This window comes from Procambarus clarkii, chromosome 13, assembly GCF_040958095.1.
Source record: "Procambarus clarkii isolate CNS0578487 chromosome 13, FALCON_Pclarkii_2.0, whole genome shotgun sequence".
NCBI classification, from domain to species: domain Eukaryota; kingdom Metazoa; phylum Arthropoda; class Malacostraca; order Decapoda; family Cambaridae; genus Procambarus; species Procambarus clarkii.
The window spans coordinates 5,588,143-5,595,642 of record NC_091162.1 but is presented as its reverse complement, the minus strand read 5'-3'; the positions used below and the strand labels follow the sequence as shown (position 1 = coordinate 5,595,642).

The following is a 7,500-nucleotide window of genomic DNA, read 5'->3' as shown; positions in this document are numbered from 1 at the left end:
CAAACGTTGAGAAGAACGAGTTTCTAAACTCTGTAAGATCATTACATTTAGTGTAATGATCATTTAGTGTAATGAATTTAGTGTAATGATGAGTTTAGAAACAGTGTAGGTCCAAGGACTGACCCCTGCGGGACTTCACTGGTGACGTCTCGCCAATCTGAGACCTCAACCCTCACAGTGACTCGCTTTCTTCTGTTGTTTAGGTACTCTCTTATCCAAAGGAGTACCTTCCCTTTCACTCCTGCCTGCATCTCCAGCTTTTTCACTAGCCTCTTGTGTGGTACTGTGTCAAAGGCTTTTTAGCAATCCAAAAATATGCAGTTTGGGCACACCTCTCTTTCTTGTCTGATTTTTGTTGCCAGGTCGTAGAATTCAATTAATCCTGTGAGGCAGGACTTGCCATCCATGAAACCATGTTGATGTTGTGTTACAAAGTTCTTCGCTCCAGTTGTTCCACTAGTTTTTCTCGCACAATCTTCTCCATCAGCTTGCTTGCTTTGCAAGTTAGGGACACTGGCCTGTAGTTCAGTGTCTCCTGTCTTGTATACCGGGACTACATTAGTCGCTTTCCAAATTCTTGGCAGTTCCTTCCTGTTGCCAGTGATTTGTTATTCACTGTGGAGAGTGACAGGCACAGTGCTCCTACTCCTTACTTTATAGTATCCAAGGGTAGATTCCATCTGGGCATATAGCCTTTGCCCTGTTTGTGCTAGATGATCCTCACAAATCCTAACAAATATGGCCATGGTGTTATTGCACTTAAAATGCGTTCAAAAGGAATTACCGGAAAAATAGGCAGATGGATCTACAATTTCCTGACTAACAGAACCCAATGGGTAATAGTCAACAAAATAAAATCCCGTCCATCAACCGAGAAGAGCTCAGTCCCCCAGGGTACTGTGCTTGCACCAGTACTTTTTCTCATCCTCATATCGGATATATACAAGGACACAATCTATAGTACTGTATCATCCTTTGCAGATGACACTAGGATTTTCATGAGAGTAGATAACATAGAGGACACGGCAAACCTCCAATCACATGTAAATCAGGTCTTTCTATGGGCTACAGAAAATAACATGGTGTTTAACAATGATAAGTTCCAGCTCATGCGCCACGGAAAATAAATTAAAATATAAAAACGGAAACCACTTACAAAACGCAGTCAAATCATAACATAAAATGAAAAGGCAATATAAAAGATTTGGGTGTACTCATGTCGGAAGACCTTACCTTCAAAGAACACAATAAAGTAGCCGTCAGAACTGCAAGAAAAATGACAGGTTGGATAACAAGAACCTTTCACACTAGAGATGCTATACCGATGATGATACTTTTCAAGACGCAAGGGCTCTCTAGAAAAACATCTAAATTACTGGGACCGACTAAAAAGCCTTAATCTGTATTCCCTTGAAGGCAGGCGGGAGAGATACATAATAATCTATACGTAGAAAATATTGGAGGGGCTAGTCCCAAACCTGCACACAGAAATAACACCACATGAGACCAGAAGGCATGGCAGGATGTGCAGAATATCCCCGTTAAAAAGCAGAGGTGCAACAGGTACTCTGAGAGAGAACTCTATCAACATCAGAGGCCCGAGACTGTTCAACACGCTTCCACTACACATAAGGGTCATAACAGGCCGACTCCTCGCAGTGTTCAAGAGAGAACTGGATAAGCACCTCCAAAGGATACCTGATCAACCAGGCTGTGATTCATACGTCAGGCTGCGAACAGCCGAGTCAAATAGCTTGGTCGACCAGTCCAGCAACGAGGAGGTCTGGTCGACGACCGGGCCGCGAGGACACTAAGCCCCGGAACAACTCCAAGGTGACTCCAAAGTAAGGTTGTCACATCCAACTCTAGTAGAAGCTTCCTTACTTCCCCGCTGGTAATCTCAAACTCTTCTAGTGGTTCCTGGTTAACTATTCCCTCTCTTATCATCTGGAATTTCTCCTTGCTCTAAAGTGACGACCTCCTGGAATTTCTTATTCAGTTCCTCGCACACTTCCTTGTCGTTTGTAGTGAATCCGTTCCGCCCCAGTCCTTAATTTCATTAACTGTTCCTTTACTGTTGTTTTTCTCCTGATGTGGCTGTGCAGCAATTTACGGTGAGTCTTTGCCTTGCTTGCGATGTCATTTTCGTAGTATTTTTCTGCCTCTCATTCTTAACCTGACATATTCCTTCCTGGCACTCTGGTATCTCTCTCTGCTCTCCAGTGTCCTGTTATTTCTATAGTTTCTCCATACCCTTTTACTTTGCTGCTTAGCTAGCCTACACCTCTGATCAAACCATGGGTTTCTCATCTTCATTTCATTGTTTTCCTTTCGAACTAGGACAAACTTGTTTGCTGCTTCCTTACACTTCTGCGTGATGTAGTCTATGATGTCTTGTGCCATCTTTCCTCTGATCTCTGATTCCCATGTTATATCTGTTAGGTATTTTCTTATCTCCTAATAGTTTCCCTTGTGGAATGCCATCCTTTTGTTTTCAGTACCCCTCCTCGAGTTCAATACTCCTTCTTCAACTAGATACTCAAACGCTAGTACACTGTGATCTCTCATTCCTACTGGGGCCTCGAAGTCGATTTCCTTTATATCGCAGTCATTCAGAGTGAAGACTAGGTCGACTTTCGCTGGTTCATCGTTTCCCCCTCATTCTTGTGGGTTCCCCTGACATGCTGGCTTAAAATGTTTCTTTTTGCCACCTCCAGTAGTTTTGCTCTCCAAGTTTCCTTTCCTCCCTGCGGTTCCTTGTTTTCCCTGTCTATCCTACCATGATTGAAGTCTCCCATGATTGCACGAAGTCCTCCATGAGCAAATTTCATCGAATTCTACAGGCAGTTCCCTCAGTTATAATCTTAACTGCTATGTTGTTTTTGTTGCACTCTTGCCTGGGTCTTCTTTGTTTGGTGGAGGGTTATATGTCATTGCTACTACTACTCTTGGTCCTCCCATTGTCATAGTGCCTGTTAAGTTGCCTCTAAAACTCTCACAGCCTGGGATAACCAGCTCCTTGAAACTCCTCTCCTTTTACATGAGTAGGGCCACTCTACCTCCTCCCCTACCTTCCCTTTTTTCCTTAGTACAGTATAGTCCTGGGGAAATTACGCATTCATTATGATTTCTGAGTGTTTTGTTTCTGTTAGTCCAGTTACATCCTGGTTTACTTCTTGTGCTCTTTTCCTAAGTTCACTTGCCTTGCCTGTAATCCCGTCTATGTTCAAGTACATCACCTTGATGCTGAGTCGTTTTTGTCCTTCCTCTCTTTCTGTTGATTCCAATGGAGTAGATTAATATGGAGGGTCCAGGATAGGGAGTGGAAAGGGGGGGGGGGACCTGGGTAGTGAGGGGAAAGGAGGAACCTGGGTTGTGAGGATGCTGGGAGGATCTGGTTAGGAGAGGGTAGGATCGAAGGGAAGGCTGGGGGGGGGGGGAGAGGATAGAGCTTGGGGGGAGAGAGTGGAGATAGGGGGGCTTGGGGTAAGGGGGGAGAAACGAGGGCTAGTGGGGGAGCAGGAGAGGAGGGAGAGCTTGAGGGGGAGGGAGAAAGGAGGGCTTAGTGGGGTGGGAGAGGTGGGAGGGGCTTAGGGAGGGGTGGGAGAGAAGGGAGGGCTTGGGGGAGAAGGGAGGCCTGGAGCGGGTGGTAGAGAAGGAAGGTCTTGAGGAGAGGAGGGGGGGATTAACGGGAGGGTGGTCTAGGTGGCCACTTAGTGGGGGGCTCGCAGGGGCTGGGACAGGAAGAGCTTCAGTTGGGTGGGAAGTGGGTGTGATTTTCCTCGCACTGGGGCTGTTGAACTGCCTATGGAGGGTTCTCCACTTCCCTCTGGGATCGAAGGGTTCTGGGCTGTGGTTCTGTGATTCCTGTCTCTTCCCCTGCACTCCTTCCTCACTGCTGTTGCCTTTCCTGGTCATATCCCTCTGAAGGAATACCGTTTTGAACTTAGTTACATTGAGTAGCATGCTCTTCCTCGCTATAAAATTTCTTCTTTTGTGACCTCTCCTTTGAAAACCCCTTTGATCAATCGGTGTCTGTCCTTATTGTTCTGGCCAAGCCAGAAAGCCTTTTCTATGTTCTGTTCTTCCCTCTCAATCTGTACTCCCTTCAAGGATCTCTTTAACTGTGGCTTTGTCCATATCTCTCCTATTCCCCTGGACTAGGCCTCTATTTGCTCCCGTATACCTACTACGATTAATACTTTTTTCCTCTCTATTAGTCGGCTAGTATATCTTGCTGCTTCCTGGGAAGTAGCAACTTTAATGGCAATTTCCTGGACTGCAGAAACAGCTTCTGGGTTCATTCTAAGTATGTCTGCAAATGAGGGTTGTATTGTAGAAGTCCCTTCTACAGATATATTTTCATCTAACTGAGGGTTGGTTCTACTCTGGTATTGGAAGGATTCTCTTTCAGGATTTTAATCTTCTTTGCCTCATTCATTTGATGCATCATGCTATTGTGATTTCTGTGTGTAATGAAGTAAGAGCGAAGAGGTAGAACAGCCTATTGACATAGCTCGAGTCCACGGCGGAGTTGTGTAAAACCCTGGTTTGTGTCTCAGAGAGGCTACAGGGCCCAAGTAAGTTCAGTAGAACTTCTGGTTTCAACTCTTTTGACCATGTCGTAGCTCAGTCGATTAAGGCAGCGTCTGGGGTGCTCTATGACGTAGGTTCGAATCCTCGTCACGGCCCTTATGGATTTGTTCATTTGATGCATCACGCTATTGTGATTTCTATGTGTAATGGCATACAAATTTCTGAATGATTCCTTACACAAGTTTCTAAATGCCGTTCTTATGTTGGCCAACCTGGCATATGCCGCTGATGTCATTCTCTTGATATGGGGTTCAGGGGGACAGGTCTGGCGTGATATCAACCGCCAAGTCTTTCTCTCTCTCTGACTAATAAAGAATTTTAATTCCCAAATGATACCGCGTATCTGGTCTCCTGTTCCTTACACCTATCTTCATTACATTACATTACATTTGTCTGGGTTAAACTCTAGCAACCATTTGTTCGACCATTCCTTCAGTCTGTCTAGGTCTTCTTGAAGCCTCAAGCTGTCCTCTGTCTTAATCCTTCTCATTAGTTTGGCATCATCAGCAAACATTAAGAGAAATGAGTCTATACACTCCGGGAGATCATTTACGTATATCAGAAACACGATAAGACCGAGTACTGAGCCCTGTGGGCCTTCACGCGAATCTGAGGTCTCACCCCCTCACTGTAACTCTCTGCTTTCTATTGTTAAGGTACTTCCTTATCCACTGGAGCACCTTACCAGTCACTCCTGCCTGGCTTTTCAGCTTGTGTTCCAGCCTATTATGGGGTACTGCGTCAAAGGCTTTCCGACAGTCCAAGAAAATGCAGTCTGCCCACCCTTCTCTTTCATGCCTAATTTTTATTGCCTGGTCATAGAATTCTATTAAAAATGTCATGCACGATTTACTACCTCTGAACCCATGTTGGTGGTGTGTTACAAAGCTATTTCCCTCCAGATGCTCTGCGAGCCATTTAATCGCGATCGTCTCCATCACCTTGCATGGTATACAAGTTAGGGAAACTGGCCTGTAGTTCAGTGCCACTTGCCTGTCACCATTTTTGTATATTAGGACTACTGTTTGGGTATACTTGGGACTATATGTGTGTGTTGTTTTGTGAGTGTGATTGTGTACTCACATATTTGTACTCACCTATTTGTGACTACAGGATCGAGCGTTGGCTCATGGATCCCGCCTTTCTTGCCACAGGTGTACTAAAGCAATGACAAGTTCACCAATATTGAAAAATAATAACTAGAAAAATAATAAACTTTACCATAAGGGATAAAATTTAACGAAAATTTTACTGCGCCAATATCGATCCGTTGACATCATTCTCGTATACAACTCGTGTTGGGATCGTGTCCCAGTACATTGGGACGTGTCCCAGCACATTGGGACGTGTCCCAGTACATTGGGACGTGTCCCAGTACATTGGGACGTGTCCCAGTACATTGGGACGTGTCCCAGCACATTGGGACGTGTCCCAGTACATTGGGACTTGTCTCAGCACATTGGGTCGTGTCCCAGCACATTGGGTCGTGTCCCAGTACATTGGGTCGTGTCCCAGTACATTGGGTCGTGTCCCAGCACATTGGGACGTGTCCCAGTACATTGGAACGTGTCTCAGCACATTGGGACGTGTCCCAGCATCTTTAGTCGTGTCCCAGCAGCCGGTCTCCACACGCTGGGTCGTGTCCCAGCACCCTGTCTCTACACGCTGGGTCGTGTCCCAGCACCCTGTCTCTACACGCTGGGTCGTGTCCCAGCACCCTGTCTCTACACGCTGGGTCGTGTCCCAGCACCCTGTCTCTACACGCTGGGTCGTGTCCCAGCACCCTGTCTCTACACGCTGGGTCGTGTCCCAGCACCCTGTCTCTACACGCTGGGTCGTGTCCCAGCACCCTGTCTCTACACGCTGGGTCGTGTCCCAGCACCCTGTCTCTACACGCTGGGTCGTGTCCCAGCACCCTGTCTCTACACGCTGGGTCGTGTCCCAGCACCCTGTCTCTACACGCTGGGTCGTGTCCCAGCACCCTGTCTCTACACGCTGGGTCGTGTCCCAGCACCATGTCTCTACACGCTGGGTCGTGTCCCAGCACCCTGTCTCCTCACGCTGGGTCGTGTCCCAGCACCATGTCTCTACACGCTGGGTCGTGTCCCAGCACCATGTCTCTACACGCTGGGTCGTGTCCCAGCACCCTGTCTCTACACGCTGGGTCGTGTCCCAGCATCATGTCTCTACACACTGGGTCGTGTCCCAGCACCCTGTCTCTACACGCTGGGTCGTGTCCCAGCACCCTGTCTCTACACGCTGGGTCGTGTCCCAGCACCATGCCTCCACACGCTGGGTCGTGTCCCAGCACCATGCCTCTACACGCTGGGCCGTGTCCCAGCACCATGCCTCCACACGCTGGGTCGTGTCCCAGCACCATGCCTCTACACGCTGGGTCGTGTCCCAGCACCACATCTAAACACTTGACACATCTCTTCATCAAACACACACAACACACACTAACCTGCAGGAGGCGGTGATGGGCTGCCGGATGTGAGGAGGATGGTTGCTGCTAGTGAGGGAGGGTGCTCAGGGGAGGACCACCTCAGCCGAACAGTGACGGCCGGTGGGCGCAGGTTGACTGTAGCCGGAGTTGCTCAGGCGCACCATATATAACCTCCCGCCCACCCCTAACACTGCAGCGTGTATGTATGTATGAATGTATGTATGTATGTATGTATGTATGTATGTATGTATGTATGTATGAATGTATGAATGTATGTATGTATGTATGTATGTATGTATGTATGTATGTATGTATGTATGTATGTATGTATGTATGTATGTATGTATGTATGTATGTATGTATGTATGTATGCATGTATGTATGAATATATGTATGTATGTATGTATGTATGTATGTATGTATGTATGTATGTATGTATGTATGTATGTATGTATGTA

General features: G+C 47.0%; 1 protein-coding gene across 1 annotated transcript in view; it reads right to left on the bottom strand.

Moving 5' to 3' along the window:
- The window catches only part of LOC123757335 (ipis-1-like), a 130,751-nt gene extending 123,578 nt beyond the window's left edge, over positions 1-7,173 (bottom strand). Inside the window, exon 1 of the mRNA XM_069323563.1 lies at positions 7,061-7,173. The gene's annotated coding sequence lies outside the window, so the exon portion shown is untranslated. The remainder of the gene's footprint in view (positions 1-7,060) is intronic.
- Between the last annotated feature and the right edge of the window lie 327 nt (positions 7,174-7,500).